The following is a 22,458-nucleotide window of genomic DNA, read 5'->3' as shown; positions in this document are numbered from 1 at the left end:
TACCAGCATATTATATGGTCTCTCTCTCTCTCTCTTTTATATATATATATATATTTTTTTATTTCTTTTCAGCATAACAGAATTCATTGTTTTTGCATTACACCCAGTGCTCCATGCAATACATGCCCTCTTTAATACCCACCACCTGACTCCCCCAAGCTCCCACCCCCCGCCCCTTCAAAACCCTCAGATTGTTTTTCAGAGTCCATAGTCTCTCATGGTTCATCTCCCCTTCCAATTTCCCTCAACTCCCATCTCCTCTCCATCTCCCTATGTCCTCCATGTTATTTGTTATGCTCCACAAATAAGTGAAACCATATGATACTTGACTCTCTCTGCTTGACTTATTTCACTCAGCATAATCTCTTCCAGTCCCGTTCATGTTGCTACAAAAGTTGGGTATTCATCCTTCCTGATGGAGGCATAATACTCCATTGTGTATATGGACCACATCTTCCTTATCCATTCATCTGTTGAAGGGCATCTTGGTTCTTTCCACAGTTTGGCGACCGTGGCCATAGCTCTCTCTTGAAGTCAATTTGTGTCTATGATCTATGGCTAAAATGTTTAAAATTCACAGATGTCCTTTCACTAATATTCATAATCTCTCTACTCACTGGAGTTCTTAAAAAACATGGAATATGGGGTACCTGGGTGGGTCAGTGGGTTAAAGGCTCTGCTTTTGATTCAGGTCATGATCCCAGGGTCCTGGGATCGAGTCCCACATCGGGCTCTCTGCTTCAGTGGGGAGCCTGCTTCCCCTGCTCTCTCTCTCTGTCTACTTGTGATCTCTGTCTGTCATATAAATAAATAAAATCTTTTTGAGATGATGAGGACAACGACCCTGACAATGCAGACTCTGCTCCCCTTGACACCGCTCCGACAAGGCTGCTCCCCGAGGGTGCTGCTCCCATTAAAAACCATGGAATAATTATGAATATCTGTTTTCCAGATAATAAAATTTCTGGCAATATTTAATAACTTAGAGCTAGAATATGGAGTTTCTACTCCACCTGAAGTCTAACACTGACAGTTTCACAGACAGTAGAATTTGATTTGATATAAATGGTAATTCTTGTGTAGAGGCATCAGGAGCACAAAGGTTTGTAGTTACTTTCTGAGGGATTTATTCTCTTTTCATCAGAATCCCCAGAAAACTGGAAAATATACAGTCACTCTTTCCTTGCCGTTTGCAATCATTTTGTCCAAGGTATTTAAAAAAATTTATATCAAAGAAAGGAGAAACCAGAAACACAAGAAGGTCTTCCATAGTTAGAGTATAGTAAAGAAAAGACTCTTCCTTTTCTTCCCTGTTTCCAGGATACTTAGTATCTAAGTCCTCATTGTCACTTATAACCTCAGTGAAAGACATTTTCTGTATGAGAATCCATTAGGCATGTGAAAACCTGGGCTAAGTGTAATATGCTCACCAATTCCCTCTAAAGTGGTCATCTATCATCTTGCTAGATATTGACAGGACATATCTCGGAATTCCATTACTTCCAGTCTGGCTCCTGCCACCAGTCCCTCCGCTAAAATTGCTCTTTCCCAGTCCCCAGCAACACCCACATTGCCAAATCGAATAACTATTTTTTTTAAAAGCTTATCGTTCTGGAACTCAGCAACAATTACTGAGTTGGTCGCCTCCTGCTCTGTTCTCCTGCCTTCCTCTGGCTCCTTGCTCCTTCTGGTCACATTCCCTCCCAGTTTTTCTTTGTGCCCTTCAGTCTCTTTCAAAGGCTTTTCTTCTTTTTTCTGGCTCCTTAAAAGAATTTCTCTTTGGTCTCCTTCTATGTTCTCTCTATTCACTCTCCGTGGATGATCTCAACTATATCCATGGTTTCAAGAAATACCCTGATGACCAGGGATGTGTATTAAGGAGGGCACGGATTGCATGGAGTACTGGGTGTTATGGGCAAACAATGAATCATGGAACACTACATCAAAAACTAATGATATGGGGCACCTGAGTGGCTCAGTGGGTTAAGCCTCTGTCTTCGGGTCAGGTTGTGATCCTAGCGTCCTGGGATCGAGCCCCACATTGGGCTCTCTGCTCAGTGGGGACCCTGCTTCCCCCTCCTCTGTCTGCCTGCCTCTCTGCCTACTTGTGATCTCTGTCTGCCAAATAAATAAATAAAATATATTTTTAAAAAAACTAATGATGTAACAAATAACATGGAAGACATGGGGAGATGGAGAGGAGAAGGAGTTGAGGGAAACTGGAAGGGGAGATGAACCATAAGAGACTATGGACTCTGAAAAACAACCAGAGGGTTTTGAAGGGGCGGGGGGGGTGGGAGATTGAGAAACCAGGTGGTGGGTAATAGGGAGGGCACATACTGCGTGGAGCACTGGGTGTGATGCCAAAACAATGAACACTGTTATGCTGTAAATAAACAAATAAAAAAATTTTTTAAAAAAACTAATGATGTACTGTATGGTGACTAACATAACTATATATATGTATATATAGCCATTTTCTTAGCTAATATTTCAATAATTTCTTGACCAGTCTACTTAAGCAGTTTAACTCAAACCTCAATCCCTTCTGCTCTGTTCTCCACACAGCTTTCAGAATGATCTTTCTAAAATCAAATTAGATCATACCACTCCCAAGCTTAATGACTTCATTGGGTTCACTATAGGCCTAGGATAGTACAAAACCTAAGCAGGGTATAACTGAAACCTCCATGCTTTGGCTCCTGCCTACCTATTCTCCAGCCATATCACTCACCACTCACCCATAGGCACTTTACTAAATTAGACTGCTAGTCCCTCCACACATACATAATCTCCAACTGTCTACCCTGAATCACTCCTATTCTTTCATACAATGTTTACTGACCACTTGATACATGCCAGGCAATATTCTAGGTACTGGATACTATGTGAGGAATACAAAGACAAAACTCTCTGCCCTCCGGGGGTGGGAGTTTGGGGGAACCAGGTGGTGGGTAATAGGGAGGGCACGTATTGCATGGAGCACTGGGTGTTGTGCAAAACAATGAATACTGTTACGCTGAAAAAATAAATAAATAAATAAATAATTTTAAAAAAGAAAAAAAAAATCTCTGCCCTCCTGGTGAATTCGATCTCTCTTCAAATGCTAGCTACCTTGAACTGGATGTCTTTCTTCAGACCTTCTATAGAACTATCTGAATATCTTTATGATACTTTATCACAATATGCCAAAATTATTGATGTACTTGAATTCTAGGGTAGATCTAGGTTTTATGAGCCCTAAAGCTTATGTAATTTGGTTGTGTGCATCTGAGGGGGCATCTTTAAGAAAAAATATTACTTATATAATATTGCTAAGCCATTTCTAGGCAGAGCCTTGGAAGGAGCCTATGCAAATCATTTCATTGTAAATCCACTCCTGTTTGCCCAACTTTTCCAAAAAACTATGAACTTTTTGTTTTCTATACCTCCATTCTGTGCCATCTCAGAGAGTTATTTCTCACAAAACTTTGTTTACTGTTTGCCCACAAAGGGTACTACAGAACAAGAATCTTTCCTAGGAGCCCTATCACCTGTCTTTTCTTAGAGAACTTCCTCTTGAGCTAGTGAATCACCAATTCTAACACTTCATTTCAATTCTGCATGTTTTCCTAAAAGTAGAAATCCTCCTTGAAGACTTCTCTCTGGCTTTCCAGGGGCTTCCAGACACTTCAATTAGTGCAGTCTATTTCCATAAGGCACAGGACCCCTTAAAGCAGATTAATAACTTGCACAAGGGTGTTCCCAACAATCACCAAAAGATTTCAAAACTGTTTACAATAGGGGCTGTCACACATACAAAGAGCAGACCCAGAGTCCAGATTTAGAAAAATTCTTTCTGACTTCACCACTCAGTCTACATTTAAGACTTTAAGACTACTTAAATCTACAAATTTCTTGGTCCAAAATCACTTTGGTTTTTTCCTCTGGATATATATATTCTATCGATCCAAACATTTCCTGAACTGCCCAAGATCAGAGAATCAAGAGATTTTAGAGTAAGAAGGAACTGAGAGTTTTTTTAAAAAATCATATATTGGTATATCTATTATGTGCGAACCACTGTGAGGAAAACAAAGAAGAGTTACCTATCCTAGGTCTCAAGGAGCATACAAAAAGGTCTTTTCATGCCCAGATTTCTCTAGCTATGGTGTTATTTTCCCCTCCTTTCTCCATCTCTGAACATTTTATTTTACTGAACTTTAAAACAGTCCCATTATTAAAGTCACATGCTACTGGCAAAAATTACAAATAACTGCAGAAAAACAAGCATACTTATCAACTGCTCTCCTAAATATGGTAGACATACTCAGAGAAAATTGCCTTTTTAGTACCTTAGAACCAGGCAGTGTATCCTAGAAATTAGCTAAATTTCATTTGCTGGAAACTAAGCAACTGAGCCATAAGGAATGACTAAGGGCTTCCACAAGCTTCAATGGCTTCATAGATCTACATCACTGATGAGTCCCATACTGCAAATAATTCAGTTTTGAGGAAAATAAAGAATCTAAAGATATTAAAAGTAATACCCACCAAACATTTATGTTTGTGCCTTTGAGGACCCACCACATCTCGGACAGTGAAAATAAAATATGGTCTCTGACCTTAAGAAACTCACAGGCTAGGGGCACCTGGGTGGCTCAGTGGGTTGAAGCCTCTGCCTTCGGCTCAGGCCATGATCCCAGGCTTCTGGGATCGAGCCCCGCATCGGGCTCTCTGCGGACAGCCTGCTTCCTCCTCTCTCTCTCTCTGCCTGCCTCTCTGCCTGCTTGTGATCTCTGTCTGTCAAATAAATAAAAAAAAAAATCTTTAAAAAAAAAAAAAGAAAAGAAACTCATAGGCTAGTAATACAGACAGAAATCCTGCAGATAATAGTACAAAATGGCCAATGATAGAAATGATAGAGATAAGCACAGGGTACTATGTAAATCCAGAAGACGGGTACTAACGTAGCGGTATGGAGGAAATAATATTTGACCTGACTTTTTAATAAAAAGATGTGTTTTAGAAAGCAAAACTGAGAGGCAAAGTAAGGCAAGGTGCATAGACCTGTCATGTTACCAACGAATCGAAAGAAAACAACTTTGGGGGTTTCAGTTGCAGAGGCAAAGGCAGCTCCAGTATAAACCCTTAGCTGAGGATCTTGATCTTCCGCTATGGGTGAGCCACAAGAAGTGAGCGCTCTTCCACCACTCCCAATGCAGTACATCAAGGAATATACAGATAAAAATATTCAGGAAGACCTAGCTCCCAAGCCTCCACCTCCAATAAGACAGTTATATAATGGCTGGCAATCAGTTCCAATGTGATGATCTTATCATCCTCCCTTTAGAAAGTCAGGGCATTGAACGGCTTCATCCTATGCAGTTTGATCTCAGGAAGGAACTGAGAAAACTCAGTATGTCTATTCTTATTAATTTCTTAGACCTCTTAGATATCATGATAAGGAGCCCTGGGAGTATAAAACGAGAAGAGAAACTAGAAGATCTTAAGCTGCTTTTTATACATGTGCATCATCTCATAAATGAACACGAACCCCACCAAGCAAGAGAGACATTGAGAGTCGTTGGAGGTGCAGAAATGTCAACGCCTTAAAACAGCTGAGTGGTTTCAGAAGCATCTGGAATGATTCATTGAGATGATTCAGAATTGCCTGGCTTCTTTGCCTGATGATCTGCCTCATTCAGAAGCAGGGATGAAAGTAAAAACTAAACCAGTGGATGCTGATGATAACAACAATTGTACTGGACAGAATGAACAGCAAAGAGAAAATTCAGGTCATAGGAGAGACCAGATTATAGAGAAAGATGAAATGAATGAAAGACCATGAAGGATGTTTCTTTTTCTTTTTGCTTTTCTCTTTTTCTTTTCAGTAAATGTCATATATTCATTAATTTGCTCTTGAAGAGTCTTAGAAGAGATATAACTAGAAGTCATGTGGGGTACCTGGGTGGCTCAGTGGGTTAAGCCTCTGCCTTCGGCTCAGGTCATGATCGCAGGGTCCTGGGATCTAGTCCTGCATCAGGCTCTCTGCTCAGCAGGGAGCCTGCTTCTCTCTCTCTCTCTCTCTCTCTCTGCCTGCCTCTCTGCCTACTGGTCATCTCTCTGTCAAATAACTAAATAAAATCTTTAGAAGTCATTTGAATGGCTTGACTCCAGCTTAATCAGTTATGAGGTGTTACAGTCTATAATTGCACTGTATGGCAAGCGTAGGCAAATGAGTATATATGTATACATTAAGAGTAATCACCTTAGAAAGGAAAGTCCTGTGATTGTGTGAAACATTCCTGGATTTGGAGTTGCAGAAAACATTGAAGATCTCAGTAATAGCAAGTTTTCATCTTTGAAAACTAGATTTGTCATTTGCTTTAAGAATGATAGATAAATAAAGGATATCAGGCTGTATAAATGTGAAATTATAAAATCTTTAGATTACTTAAAATTTTACTTGATCTCTAAAAATGCAGTATAACATGTTAAAAGAGAGGAACCCTATAGAGTTATAAAACAGCAATTTTATTTTTCCTCTTGACTGCTTCTGTAAATACACTATTTCAGCTTCTTGTTCCTACCCTGGGTAGGTCTATTAACTTTTTTCCAGTCACTCAGATAATAAATCTTCTGATTACTTTTTGTTATAAAAAAAAAAAAAGAAAGAAAGAAAACAACTCTGGCTGATTTAATTAGAAAAAGAGTCTCTTTAAAAAATGTGCTGTGTAGCTCAGAGAACCCCTAGAAAGACTGATGATGCAAGATTAAAAAATAGACAGGAACAAAAAGATGATGCTCAGAGTAAACAGTCAAAATCATACCAGAGTATGCATCCAATGAAAGTACTCCTGCTGCCATCATTGAACTCCGGATTCTTTGGCTTAAAATACCAATGTTGCTGTATTAGATACTGGACGCTGGCACTGAATGGTGGATGCTGATACTAGATAATGGATGTCCAGTGCAAGACACTGGTTGCCCCTGTGCAGCCTTCAAAACTCATAAAATTGGTGATTCCTAAACCATACCAAGGAAATTCCAATACTGACAGTTAAAAAAAGAGGCATGGGACAACTGGATGACTCAGTTGGTAAAGGACTGATTCTTGATCTCAGGTTGTAGGTTCAAGCCCCACTCTGAGTGCAGAGATTACTTAAAAAATCTTAAAAAAAAAAAAAAAAGAGGCAGGGGCGCCTGGGTGGCTCAGTGGGTTAAAGCCTCTGCCTTCGGCTCAGGTCATGATCCCAGGGTCCTGGGATCAAGCCCCACATCAGGCTCTCTGCTCAGCCAAGAGCCTGCTTCCTCCTCTCTCTCTCTCTCTCTCTCTCTCTCTCTCTCTGCCTGCTTCTCTGCCTACTTGTGATCTCTGTCTGTAAAATAAATCTTTAAAAAAATAAAGAAAGTGAATTAATAATTTAAAATATGTCCACAAATAAAGTCCGAGGCCCAGATAATTTTAGTGGTGAATTCTATCCAAATTTCAAGAATGTGTAATACTAATCTCTCACAAACTCTTTGGAAAATAGCAAATGAAGAATCACTTCTCAACTTACTCTTTTAGGTTAACATTACCAAATACAAATGTTGTACAAAAACATAAAAAGAAAAAAATCATAAACCAAATGCTTCATGAATACAGACACAAAAATTCTCAACAAAGTAACAGGAAATTGAATCTAGCAAAATATAAAATGGATTAAACAATACGATCAAATGGAATTTATCCCAGGAATACAAGTCTGATTTAACTTATAAAAACCAACTAATGCAATACATCATGGTAATATAAAAAAGGACAAAACTATATGATCATCTTAATAGGTACAGAAAAAACATTCAACAAGCTCCAACAGCAATTCGTGAGAAAAAAAATTTTTTTTTAAATTAGTCAGTGTTTATTGTGTGCATAAAAATAGTTTGCAATTGGGAGCTCTCAAACTAACACATAATGAGACTCAAAGGTATACTGTTATAACATACCTTAAATAGTGAGAATGGAGAGGTTGTTTATTATTTTCAGTGATTTATTATATTAGAGTTTTCCTAATGATTGAGGGTTGGTTAGAAATGACCACCTCATGCCAGTTTGGGGGAACAGCTTGAATTTTATCTATGATTTTCGGAGGCATATACAAGAAGTAGCCCAAGGTAGCTTTCCCTTGTTTTGCAGAATAAGCTAAGGTTGGATACAGTAATTTTCCTAATAGCATAATCAAAATTACCTATTGTCATTATTCTAAAATGTGTTACTATATATAGAAGTCTAATCTCCATCATGAGTCAAACCAAACTGTGTGATTACAAAGTTAGTCTAGAACATGCTCTAAATTAGGTCCAGTACCTTTAAGGTTTTCTATGCATAAGGACGATTGCTAGCAATGAAGTCTGAGTGGTTATGGGGCATCCTTTGGCTTCCAAGCTTCCTTCTAGTATCAGATTAATGGGTCATAAGTTTTAGTTGAGTGGCCAAGGGATGGATACCATTCTTTTTTGTAAAGCCATTTTCCTGTCATCCAAGCATGTAGAGGAGCTGGTTCTAATATTAACTGAGAATCTTCCTAAGCATTTAAGTGGCTACATAACCAACAATCATTTTGATTAATAAAGAAGGGTATGCATTGAGTGATAGGCCTTGAGTAGAGAAAAATCTCTAACAGAAAAAGGAAAATGAGTATGAAAGTTTTGTGTTTGTTTATAAAAGAATAGTATCACAATAACATAAAAATGAGTTCTGGGAAACAGGCAATCTAATAGAATCTTGTTCAGTGGTCTTTGGTGTAACCTATCTGCTTTGCCTTATTGCCTGCTTCGTGGGAAGTTTTTTTTTCTTTCCTGAAAAATCCTTAATTTTAAGTTTGTCATAGATTTACAAGTCCAATAGTTGAGGAACAAGGAGAATTCTCTTTAATTGAGAGACATGACCCAAATAATTTAACTGCTGTGTGAAAAGAGAACCTCATAGAGCCCTTTTCATCAAGGTGCAAGTACTGTTATGTAAAAAAATTCAACAAACTAGGAAGACAAGAGAATTTCCTTAACCTAAAAACATTTATGAAAACCCAAAGCTAACATTATACCTATGGAGATTATGAAATACTGAGTGATTTCCCCCTAAAATCAAGGCAAGGCAATGATGTCTGCACTCACCATTGCTATGTAACATTCTGTTGGAGATTCTAGCCAGTACAACTGGGCAAGAAAAAGAAATAAGAGGCATCCATGGTGGAAAGGAAGAAGTAACACTATCTTTATTCATAGATAACATGATCTTGTGAGTAAAAAAAAATCCTTAAGGATCAAAAAACAAACAAAAAATTAGTTTTGAATGAGTTAAGCTCATGAGACTCAAGATCAATACACAAAAAAGAAATTTCATTTCTAAATATTGCCACTCAGTCATCCACAAATCAAATTAAGAAAACAACTCTTAAGAATTTAACAAAAGAAGGGCGCCTGGGTGGCTCAGTAGGTTAAAGCCTCTGCCTTCGGCTCCGGTCATGATCCCAGGGTCCTGGGATCGAGTCCCAGATCGTGCTTTCTGCAGCAGGGAGCCTGCTTCCTCCTCTCTCTGCCTACCTCTCTGCCTACTTGTGATCTCTGTCTGTCAAATAAATAAATAAAATCTTAAAAAAAAGAATTTAACAAAAGAAATACAAGAATTATACACAGGAAACTATGAACTATTACTAAGAAAAAGAGCTAAATAAATTGAGAGACATTTCATGTTCATAGATTAGAAGATGAAATATTATTAAATAGCAATTCTCTCCAAATCTATCTATAGATTCAATGCAATCCCTATTAAAATACAAGCTGTCGGGGCGCCTGGGTGGCTCAGTGGATTAAGCCGCTGCCTTCGGCTCAGGTCATGATCTCAGGGTCCTGGGATCGAGCCCCGCATCGGGCTCTCTGCTCCGCAGGGAGCCTGCTTCCTCCTCTCTCTCTGTCTGCCTCTCTGCCTACTTGTAATCTCTCTCTCTGTCAAATAAATAAATAAAATCTTTAAAAAAAAAAAATACAAGCTGTCTTTATTACAGAAATTGACAAGTTGATACTAAGTTTTATGTGAAAAGTCAAAGGACCCAATATAGAAAAAACAATTTTGAAGAACAAAGTTATACTTTCTGATTTCAAAACTAACGTGAAGCTATAGTAATCAAGACAGCATAATACTAGTGTAAGCACAGCCATATAGATCAATAAAAGATAATTGATAGTCCAGAAATAAATGGCTAAATTGCTAGAAACTTCATGAACTAATCCAAATGTCCATCTGCTGGTGAATGTATAAACAAAAACATGGCATCCATACAATGGACTTAGTAGGAGGCAATAGAGTAAAGCAGTGGTTTTAATTTGAGTCTCCCTGATGGCTAGTGATGATGAACATTTTTTCATGTGTCTGATAGCCATTTGTATGTCTTCATTGGAAAAGTGTCTGTTCATATCTTCTGCCCATTTTTTGATATGATTATCTGTTTTGTGTGTGTTGAGTTTGAGGAGTTCTTTATAGATCCTGGATATCAACCTTTTGTCTGTACTGTCATTTGCAAATATCTTCTCCCATTCCGTGGGTTACCTCTTTGTTTTGTTGACTGTTTCCTTTGCTGTGCAGAAGCTTTTGATCTTGATGAAGTCCCAAAAGTTTATTTTCGCTTTGTTTCCTTTGCTTTTGGAGACATATCTTGGAAGAAGTTGCTGTGGCTGATATCGAAGAGGTTACTGCCTATGTTCTCCTCTAGGATTCTGATGGATTCCTGTCTCACGTTGAGGTCTTTTATCCATTTCGAGTTTATCTTTGTGTACGGTGTAAGAGAATGGTCGAGTTTCATTCTTCTACATATAGCTGTCCAGTTTTCCCAGCACCATGTATGGAAGAGACTGTCTTTTTTCCACTGTATATTTTTTCCTGTTTTGTCGAAGATTACTTGACCATAGAATTGAGGGTCCAAATCTGGACTCTCTACTCTGTTCCACTGGTCTATGTGTCTATTTTTATGCCAGTACCATGCTGTCTTGGTGATCACAGCTTTGTAGTAAAGCTTGAAATCAGGTAACGTGATGCCGCCAGTTTTGTTTTCGTTTTTCAACATTTCTTTAGCAATTCGGGGTCTCTTCTGATTGAGATACCACCTCACACCAGTTAGAATGGCCAAAATTAGCAAGACAGGAAACAACATGTGTTGGAGAGGATGTGGAGAAAGGGGAACCCTCTTACACTGTTGGTGGGAATGCAAGTTGGTGCAGCCACTTTGGAGAACAGTGTGGAGATTCATCAAGAAATTAAAAATAGAGCTTCCCTATGACCCTGCAATTGCACTACTGGACATTTACCCCAAAGATACAGATGTAGTGAAAAGAAGGGCCATCTGTACCCCAATGTTTATAGCAGCAATGGCCACGGTCACCAAACTGTGGAAAGAACCAAGATGCCCTTCAATGGACGAATGGATAAGGAAGATGTGGTCCATATACACTATGGAGTATCATGCCTCTATCAGAAAAGATGAATACCCAACTTTTGTAGCAACATGGACGGGACTGGAAGAGATTATGCTGAGTGAAATAAGTCAAGCAGAGACAGCCAAGTGTCATATGGTTTCACTTATTTGTGGAGCATAACAAATAACATGGAGGACATGGGGAGATGGAGAGGAGAAGGGAGTTGAGGGAAATAGGAAGGGGAGATGAACCATGAGAGACTATGGACTCTGAAAAACAACCTGACGGTCTAGAAGGGGCGGGAGGTGGGAGGTTGGGGGAACAAGGTGGTGGGTATTAGTAAGGGCACGTGTTGCATGGAGCACTGGGTGTGGTTCAAAAACAATGAACACTGTTATGGTGAAAAGAAAAAAAAAATAAAGTGATATATGTTTAAAAAAAAAAAGTAAAGCAGTGATACATGTTACAACATAGATGAACCTCAGAAACATGCTACATTTAAATATCCAGGTGCAAGAGGCCATATATCGTATAATTACATTTATACCAAATGTCCAGAAAAAGTAAATCTATACAAACAGAAAGTAGATTCATGGATGACTGGGGTTAGGAAAAGAGGAGTAACTTTACATGGGTAAGAGGGATATTTCTGTGATGGTAAAACTATTCTAAAACTGAACTGTGGTGATGGTTACAAAACTCTATAAATGTACTAAAAATCACGAATTGTACACGTAAGTGGATTCAGGTATATATATTAATTCTTAAGAAAGGAGTTAAAAACAATTGCTGAATGACTGAATAAGGAACATGGAGAGGAAGAGACCTAAATCTACATATCAATAACTATGTTAAATAGTATAAACACACCAATTAAACAATAGACATTGCCAGAATAAATAAAAATAATACCCAACTATATGCTATCTATAGGAAATCCACTTTAAATAACAAGATATACATAAAGAGTTAAAAGATGGAAAAATAAATACCACTGGAAACTAATTAAAAGAAATTTAGAGTTCCTATATTAATATTAAACAGAACAAGGACCATCACCAGGAAAAACAGCCACATTATGTATGTAATGATAAAAGGGTTAATTCACAAAGGAAGCATCCTAAAGGTATATGTACCTAATAACAGATGTTCAAAATACAGAGAGCAAAAACTAGTATTACTAGAAGTAAAATTCATCACATAAATCTGAAAGCTTAAACACCGTTCTCTCAGTAATCAATAGAAAAAGTAAATAAAAAATCAGTAAGGGTATAGAAGATCTGAAGAACACTGTCAACCAAACTTGACACAGATGACATTTATAGAGCACTGCAGCTAACAAAATTCTTTTAAAAGAGCACTTGAGCGGGGGGCACCTGGGTGGCTCAGTGGATTAAAGCCTCTGCCTTCGGCTCAGGTCATGATCCCAGGGTCCTGGGATCGAGCCCCACATCGGGCTCTCTGCTCCGCAGGGAGCCTGCTTCCTCCCCTCTCTCTGCCTGCCTCTCTGCCTAGTTGTGATTTCTCTCTGTCACATAAATAAAAAAAAAATTAAAATTAAAAAAAAAAGAGCACTTGATTGGTGCTTGCATGGCTCAGTCTTTGGGCTTCTGACTCCTGATTTCAGCTCAGGTCACGATATCAGGGTTGTGAGATAGAGCCATGAGTCAGGCTCAGTGCTGGGCATGGAACCTGCTTAGGATTCTCTCTCTCTCTTTCCCTCTGCCCCTCCCCAGGCCCCTACCCTGACTCATGCACATACGCACACACACACACTCTCTCTCACACACACACAAAGAAAGAGCACTTGAAAGATTCACCAAGATAGGCCATATTTCATATTTCTAGATCATAAAATAAGCTATAATGAATTTAAAGGAATTGAAATCATACAGAGTCTGTTCTTGGACCATAATGAAATAAAATGGAAATCAATGACAGGAAAGTATCTGGGAAAATCCTAAAATAGACGGAAATTAAACAAGACACTACAAATAGTTCATGTGCCAAAGCATAGATCTCAAAGGAAATGAGAAAATATTTTTGAATTGAATGAAAATACAACATATCAAAACCTGAAGATATTTGTGTTAATAAAGAAGAATGTTCTGAAATTAAACAGTGGTGACAATTACACAACAATGTGACTATAATAAAATCACTTAAGTGCATTTTTTAAAGGTGGGTTTATGGTATGTGAATTATATCTCAATTTAAAATGATAAAAGAAAAAATGTCTCAAAACAAAAATCTAAGTTTCCATCTTAAACTAAAACTAGAAGAACAAACTAAACCCAAAGAAAACAAAAGAAAGAGAATAATAAAGGTAAGAGCAGTTTTTAAAAAAAGATTTTATTTATATATTTGAGGGAGAGAGATAAAACATACAACCAGTGAGAGGGGGCAGAAGGAGAAGCAGGCTCCCAGTAGGGAGTCCAACATGGGACGCAATTCTAGGACCCTGGGATCATGACCTCAGCTGAAGGCAGATGCTTAACTGACTGAGCCACCCGGGTACCCCAAGAGCAGTTTTACAGTAAAATTATAAATTTAAAAAATGGAGAAAAATCAATGAAAACAAAAGCTGATTCTTTGAAATGATAATAAAATTGACAAACCTGTAGCCAGATGGACCAAGAGTGGGGAAAAGGACACATATTACTAATACTGGAAATAAAATAGGGCACCTGGATGGCTCAGTCAGTTAAGTATCTGCCTTCAGCTCAGGTCATGATCCCGGGGTCTTGGGATAGAGTCCTGCATCGGGGTCCCTGCTTAGCGGGGGGTCTGCTTCTCCTTCTACCCCTTCCCCCTGCTCATGATCTCTCTCTCTCTCTCTCTCTCTCTGTCTCGGATACACAAATTAAATCTTTTTTTAAAAAAGGAAATAAAATAAGGGACACCATTACAGATCCTACAGATGTTAAAAGGACAATGAAGAAACATCATGAACAGCTACATGCCCATTGTATTAGTTTTCTGCTGCTGTTTAAAAAATAACCCCAAACTTAGTGGCTTAAAACAACACATTTATTACACATTTATTAACTCACACTTTCTGTGGGTTAAGAGTTCAAGCTTGGTTTAGCTGGATGCTGTTTACGGTCTTATAAGGTTACAATCAAGATGTTGGTTGGACTGTGTTCTCCTTTGAGGGTATGACTGGCATAGTAGGCAGAATAATGGATCTCTTAAGATGCCAATGCCCTTATATCCAGAACCTGTGAATAAGTTACCTTACATAGCAAATGGGCTTTGCAGATGTGACTAAATTAAGATTCTTAAAATGGGAGATTATTCTGGATTATCTAGGTGGGTTCAATGTAAATACAAAGGTCCTTATAAGAGAAATAGGCAGGCAGGCAAGTCAGAGAAGGAAATGTGACAATGGAAAAAGTCAAGGTGATATGATGTGAGAAAAATTTAACCTGCCACTGCTGGCTTGAAAGACAGAAGAAGGGGCGACAAGCCAGAGAATACAGGTGGCCTGTAGAAGCTGGAAAAGGCAAGGAATGGATTCTTTTTTTTTTTTTTTAATCTTTAAAGATATTACTTATTTATTTGACAGAGGGAGAGATCACAAGTAGGCAGAGCAGCAGGCAGAGAGAGAAAGCAGGAAGCAGGCTCCCTGCTGAGCAGAGAGCCCGATGTGGGGCTCAATCCCATGACACTGAGATCATGACCTGAGTGAAAGGCAGAGGCTTAATCCACTGAGCCACCCAGGTACCCCTAGGAATGGATTCTTCCCCAGAACCTCCAGAAGGAATACAGGTCTGTTGCCACCTTGATCTCTGGTCCCATATACTCATTTAGGACTTCCGATCTTCAAAATTATGAGATAATAAATTTGTGGGTTTTTTAAAGCCACTAAGTTTGTGGAAATTTATTACAGCAGCAATAGGAAACTAGTATCATTAAGAAAGAATAAACTTGGGGCACCTGGGTGGCTCAGTGGGTTAAAGCCTCTGCCTTCCACTCAGGTCATGATCCCAGGGTCCTGGGATCAAGCCTCGCATTGGACTCTCTGCTCAGCAGGGAGCCTGCTTCCTCCTCTCTCTCTGCCTGTCTTTCTGCCTACTTGTGATCTCTGTCAAATAAATAAATAAAATATTAAAAAAAAACTTCTAATCTCACTCAAATTGTTGGCAGAATTCATTTCCTATGGCTATAAGATTGAAGGCCCTAGATTCTTGTTGGCCATTAGCTGGTGGTCGTCCTCAGCTCCTATAGGCTCCATTAAACTGACAAAGAACTTCTATTTACGTAATAAAAAATCAATTGTATGTCCCTATACTAGCAATGAATAATCATAAGAAGTTGAAATTATGAAAACTGCACAAAAACATGAATTACTTAAGTATAACAAAATATGTGCGGGATCTAAAACATCAATAAAAGAAATCAGAGGAAACCTAAATAAATTAAGAGATATACCATATTCATGGAGTTGTTAGACTTAATGTTGCTAAGATGACAATTTTCCCCAAACTAATCAAAAGATTTAACACAATTCTAATTAAAATTCCAACATGATTTTCTGTCCAGATCAATAAGCTGACTCTAAAATGTATATGGAAACAAGATGGGATCGGGACGGAGACAAACCATAAGAGACTCTTAATTTCTCAGAACAAACTGAAGATTACTGGGGGGTGGGGGGTTGGGAGAGGGTGGTGGGGTTATGGACATTGCGGGGGCTGTGTGCTGTGGTGAGTGCTGTGAAGTGTGTAAACCTGGTGATTCACAGACCTGTACCCCTGAGGCTAAAAATACATTATGTTTATAAAAAAATTAAAATAAAATAAAATGTATATGGAAAGGCAAAGGAACTAGTATATCTAAAACCATTTTGAAAAAGAATAAAGTTGGGGTGCCTGGGTGGCACAGTCAGTTCAGCAGCTGCCCTCAGCTCAGATCATGATCCCAGGGTCCCAGGGTCCCAGGATGGAGTCCCCTGTATGGGGTCCCTTACTCAGCAGGGAGCCTGCTCCAACAGCTTGTGCTTTCTCTGTGTCATATAAATAAATAAAACCTTAAAAAAAGAATAAAGTTGAAGGACTCACACCACCCAGTTTTAAGATTTACTATAAAGTTATAGTAATAAAGATGACAATGTGGTAAGAAAGACATAGAGCAATATATAATAAAAATCTAGTATCTAAAATATTAGTATCTAAAATATTAGTATCTAAAATATTAGTTCTTATAACTCAACAACAACAAAAAGCAAACAAAAACTGGGCAAATAAATTGAATAGGCATTTCTCTGAAGATGACATATGAATGGCAAACAAGCACATGAAAAACATGTTCAACACCACCCTGGGCGGGGGGGGATGCCTGGGTGCCTCAGTCAGTTAAGTGGCTGTTTTCCGCTCAGGTGATGACCTCAGGGTGCCGGGATCGAGACCCACATCAAGCTCCCTGCTCAGCAGAGACCCTGCTTCTCCCTGTCTCTTTGCCTGCCACTCTGCTACTTGTACTCTCTCTCTCTCAGATGTGACTAAATTAAGATTCTTAAATTTTAAGAATCTCAAATAAATAAATAAAATCTTAAGGAAAAAACAACAACACTCTGAGGTATCACTTACATCCACTACAATGTCTAAAATAAGAAAAAAAAATTTAACAGGTGTTTGTGAGGGTATAGAAAAATGGGAATTTTCATACAATTCTGGTGGGAATGTAAAATGGTTCAGCCACTGTGGAAAACAGTTTGCCAGTTCCTCAAAAAGTTAAACATAGAATTACCGTGTGTTGCTTGGTTCTGAGTTTCAAATTTGGGAGAAACGATGACAGCACCAATTTAAGTTGTGCGTCTACCTCTGGATCAACTCACAGCAACCAGGGGGGTGAGTTGCTTAAGTCTGAGAAGGCCACTGGGATTTTATCCTTGTGCTCTAGAGCCACACACAGCAAAGGGAAATTGTGTGCTAGGCAGTTGCCCCAAGAGATGTGTACTGTAGGCAAAAAGGGTGCACCTTCCACTGGAGGTCACCATCAGAATATGAAAAGTACAAAATAGGATTCAGTGGCATTCTGATTACTTTTTTCCCTCACAGTTTTCTCAATATCCCAACAGATTTTTATCTAAGGCCTAAGAGAAAATACACTCATTCTCACATTTATATTTTTAAAATTTTGTTTGAACTGGGGTGCCTGGGTGGTGCAGTGAGTTAAGTGTCTGACTCCTGGTTTCCACTCAGGTGGTGATCCCAGGATTGTGAGATTTAGCCCCCCTTAGGCTCCGCCCTCCTCAAGGAGTCTACTTGAAATTCTCTCTCTTTCCCTGCCCCTCCCGCTTGTGCTCTCTCAGATAAATAAATAAATCTTTAAAAAAAAAAAAAGTAACAGGGCGCCTGGGTGGCTCAGTGGTTTAAGCCTCTGCCTTCGGCTCAGGTCATGATCTCAGGGTCCTGGGATCGAGTCCCGCATCGGGCTCTCTGCTCAGCAGGGAGCCTGCTTCCTCCTCTCTCTCTGCCTGCCTCTCTGCCTACTTGTGTTCTCTGTCTGTCAAATAAATAAATAAAATCTTTAAAAAAAAAAAAGTAACATTTTGTTTGAACTACTGACAGAAGATCATGTGCACTTCTGTTCAGTCCTTGATCTAAAAGAAGACACTTCTAGAGGCACCTGGGTGGCTCAGTCAATTGGGCTTCAGCCTTCAGCTCAGGTCATGATCCCAGAGTCCTGGGATCAAGCCCCACATCAGGCTCCCTGCTCAGTGGGGAACCTACTTCTCTCTCTCCCTGCTGCTTCCCCTGCTTGTACTCTCTCTCTGTCATATAAATAAATGAAATCTTTTAAATAAATATATAAAAGATAACACTTCTAAATGCTTAGGGTGGTCTTTAATATGCAACTACCTGCTCAAAAACTTGTAGGGGCTCTGTATTACCTACCATATTAAAACATCTAACTATTTAGAGTTCTTTATCAAATAGCCTCTCTCTGCCTTTCCAAACTCCTTATTTATTAAACATTTGTTGAAGGGCACCAGGGTGGCTCAGTCTGTTAAGCATCTGACTTTGACTCAGGTCATGATCTCAGGATCCTGGGATCGAACCTTGTGTCAAGTTCTGCATTCCAGGGATTCTGTCTGTCCCTCTGCCCCCCTCCCTCCTCGTATGCACTCTCTCTCAAATAAATAAATAATATCTTTTTAAAAAATATGTTGAATATACAATGATCTTTACGTTCCAGACACTAACATGGATATGCTGACCATATCTGTCAATCTTAATGACAAGAACTTCTGGGCATAATGGCATCAAATTTCTGAACTCAGACCATCCCAGAAGATTTGTGGCATGTGTTTGTCATAATCAAAAAACAAGGAAAAAAATAGCTGAAAACACAATCTCTATCTTGCAAGAGCAACTCTGTGTGGTACAGACTACTCTCCAGCAATCTTCAACCCAGTCTTGTCAGAGTCCTGGCTGCCCTAGATATGACTTGTTCCCTCAGACCCTGCTTTTTCTTTATATATATATATGTATATATATATATATATACATATAAATTATATATATAATTATATGAGATATGATAATTATATCTCATCATTAATTATATAATTATATGAGATGTGATAATATATAATTATATGAGAATTACATAAATTCTCATACTGTTTAAAACACTTAAATATCAACAATGATTTACATAACAATTATATATATGTACATATATATAATTGAAGTACTACTGACATATTAGTTTCTGATGTACCACATAGTGATTTGACAATTCTATACATTACTCAGTGCTTGCCACAATAAGTGTAGTGGCCATCTGTCACCATACAATGTTATTACAATATTAGTGACTATATTCCCATGCTACACTTTTTACTCTTTTTAATCTAATCTTTTAAATCATTATTTATTTATTACTGGAAATGTATACCTCTTAATCCCTTCACCTATTTTACTCATCTACCTATCCACCTCTGGCAACCACAAGTTTGTTCTCTGTATTTACAAGTTTGTTTTTGTTTATCGTTTCTTCAATCATTTTTTTTTAGATTCCACATATGAGTGAAATCATATTTGTCTTTCTCTGTCTGACTTATTTCACTTAACATAATACCCTCTCAGTACATCCATGTTGTCACAAATGACAAGATTTCGTTCTTTTTTGTGGCTGAATAATATTCTTGTGTGTGTGTCTGTGTGTCTGTGTGTACACACACTACATCTTCTTTATCCATTCATCTACCAATGGGCACTCAGATTGTCTCCATTTTTGGTTATTGTAAATAATGCTGCAATACATACAGGGGTCATATATATCTTTTAAAATTAGTGTTTTTGTTTTCTTTGGGAATATACCCAGCGGCAGAATTACTGGATCATATGGTATTTCTATTTTTAACTTTTTGAGGAGCCTCTCTACTGTTTTCCAAGTGGTTGTACCAATATACACTCCCACCAATGGTTTGAGCGTTCCCTTTTCTCTACATCCTTACCAACATTTGTTATTTCTTGTCTTTTGTACACTAGTCAATTTGACTGGTATGAGGTGATAGCTCAAAGAAACTGGACCACTTTCTTACACCACACACAAAAATAAACTCAAAATGTATTAAAGATCTAAGTGTGAGACCTGAAACCATCAAATTCCTAAAAGAAAATAGGCAGTGATCTCTTGGACATTAGTCTTAGCAACATATTTATGGGTATGTCTTCCCAGGCAAGAGAAACAAAAGCAAAAATAAACTATTGGGACTGCACCAAAATAAAAGCTATTGCACAAAGAAAGCCATCAAGGACATAAAAAGGCAATCATTGACTGGGAGAAGATATTTGCAAATGATATATCTGAAAGGCTTACTATCCAAAACATATAAAGGACTTCTAGAACACCCGGATCATAATAATAATAATAATAATAATAATAATAATAATCTGATTTACAATGGGCAGAGAACTTGAATAGACATTTTTCCAAAGAAGACAAACAGAAGGCCAACAGACACATGAAAAGATGTTTAACATACTAATCATCAGAGAAATGCAAACTACCTTACTTCTTTTGCAATTTCTTTGATTTTGAAATCTTATCTTGCGCCTTATCATTCTATTCTGTGCCCCTCACTAGGAGAGATAAGGTAAACCATCTTGAGAAAGTTTGTACTTACTAAACTCCACACCCGGAAAAATTCTTAGAGTAAAAAGTTGTCTTTTGGGCGCCTGGTGGCTCAGCTGGTTAAGCCACTGCCTTTGGCTCAGGTCATGATCCTGGAGTCCGGGGATGGAGTCCCACATGGGGCTCCCAGCTCTGTGGGGAGTCTGCTTCTCCCTCTGATCTTTTCCCCTCTAATGCTCTCTCTCTCTCTCTGAAATAAATAAAATCCTAAAAAAAAAAAAAGTTGTCTTCTCTCAACATGAGAACTTTGCATGTAATTTTTAAGAACTAAGGGAATTTGAAAAATTCTCATACTGTTTAAAACACTTAAATATCAACAATAACTTAAATGACAATTATGTGTTTTCCTTAACCCAAGCTCCTCTCTTCGTGAAGTAATCTGTCTCTCTCCTCCTCGGAATTCCCATTGCATTTCATTCCTTTATTGAGCAAAACTCATTTTCTGTTTTATATTATGGTTCTCTGTCAATGCTTACTTCCTCTGTGAGATTACAACTCCTTGAGGGAAAGTACTGTTTCTTAATCCTATTTGCACCCCTTCTAGTTCTCAGCACAGTGCCTGACATACTATAGGTGCACAATAGACATTTTTTTTTTGAATGAAGGAAAGAATTAACCACCAGAGATTTCTATGGTGATATTATTATAGTCTTTTCTTCCATATATCCTGTCAAACAGTCTGGAAATAAAACACTTACTGAAAAGAGTTCAGAGAATTGTATCTGTGAAACTGTTGATATGATGTAATTCTAAAGAAGGTTAGGGGTCTCCAAGCTAATAGAAAGCTGTCTGCTCTTTTGTGTTACTTTTACAGGCGGGGAGGAGGGAGAAGAGGAGGGATAGTGGTTCCTGAGCAATAAGTACTAATTTTAAAATTCCATATATAAGGGATGCCGGGGTGGCTCAGTGAGTTGAGCATCTGCCTTTGGCTCAGGTCATGATCTCAGGGTCCTGAGATCGAGCCCCGCATTGGGCTCTCTGCTTAGCAGGGAGCCTGCTTCTTCCTCTCTCTCTGCCTGCCTCTCTGCCTGCCTCTCTGCCTACTAGTGATCTCGATCTCTCTGTCAAATAAATAAACAAATAAAAATCTTTTTTAAAAAATTCCATACATAAGTGCTAGTATCCTTTTTTTTTCTCAATGGCAGTACAGTAAAATAGGAACTGGGAGTCTGAAGTCAGAATTTAAGGATTTCAATCTTATGTGACCTTAAGCAAATTGTTTAACTTCTCTGCGTTTCATTTTCATCACTAGCAAAATGTAGGCCCTCAAAAGAATGGTATAAAAAGTCATGACTTCGGGGCACCTGGGTGGCTCAGTGGATTAAAGCCTCTGCCTTCCGCTCAGGCTATGATCCCAAGATCCTGGGATGGAGCCCCCCATTGGGGCTCTCTGCTCAGCAGGGAGCTTGCTTCCTCCTCTCTCTGCCCGCCTCTCTGCCTACTTGTGATCTGTCAAATAAATTAACAAAATCTTTAAAAAAAATTTATGACTTAATATATTTTTTTAGGATAAAAGTTTTTAGAATAGTACCTGGTACTTTATTTACAAGTAATAGCATACAACACCAGTGCTCATTACTTCAAGTGATGAATCACTAAATTATACCTCTGAAACGAATACAGTATCTGTTAATTAAATTGAATTTTTAAAAAGTGACAGCAACATGTAGTACTATATTGATCTTATATTCCCTATTGTCAGTCCCACGATGTTAAGGCTAAAATGAGTTTCCCTTTTTTTTAATCACCTAGTACGTGCCTAGTACACTGTGTAACAAATACTAGAGGCTCAAAAAATGACGGGAATTGTATTTGAGATATGTATTTAAATGCACAAGAAAATGAAGGTATGTTAAAAATGTAAGCGAAATTTAA

At 38.3% G+C, this 22,458-nt stretch overlaps 1 pseudogene; it reads left to right on the top strand.

The window, feature by feature from the left end:
• Positions 1 to 5,156: 5,156 nt before the first annotated feature.
• On the top strand, positions 5,157 to 5,830 carry LOC123952569 (annotated as a pseudogene).
• Positions 5,831 to 22,458: the final 16,628 nt, after the last annotated feature.

This window comes from Meles meles, chromosome 11 (assembly GCF_922984935.1).
Source record: "Meles meles chromosome 11, mMelMel3.1 paternal haplotype, whole genome shotgun sequence".
Taxonomy (NCBI): Eukaryota; Metazoa; Chordata; class Mammalia; order Carnivora; family Mustelidae; genus Meles; species Meles meles.
Note: the sequence above shows the minus strand (reverse complement) of the source record. Positions and strands in the feature narration are given on the sequence as shown.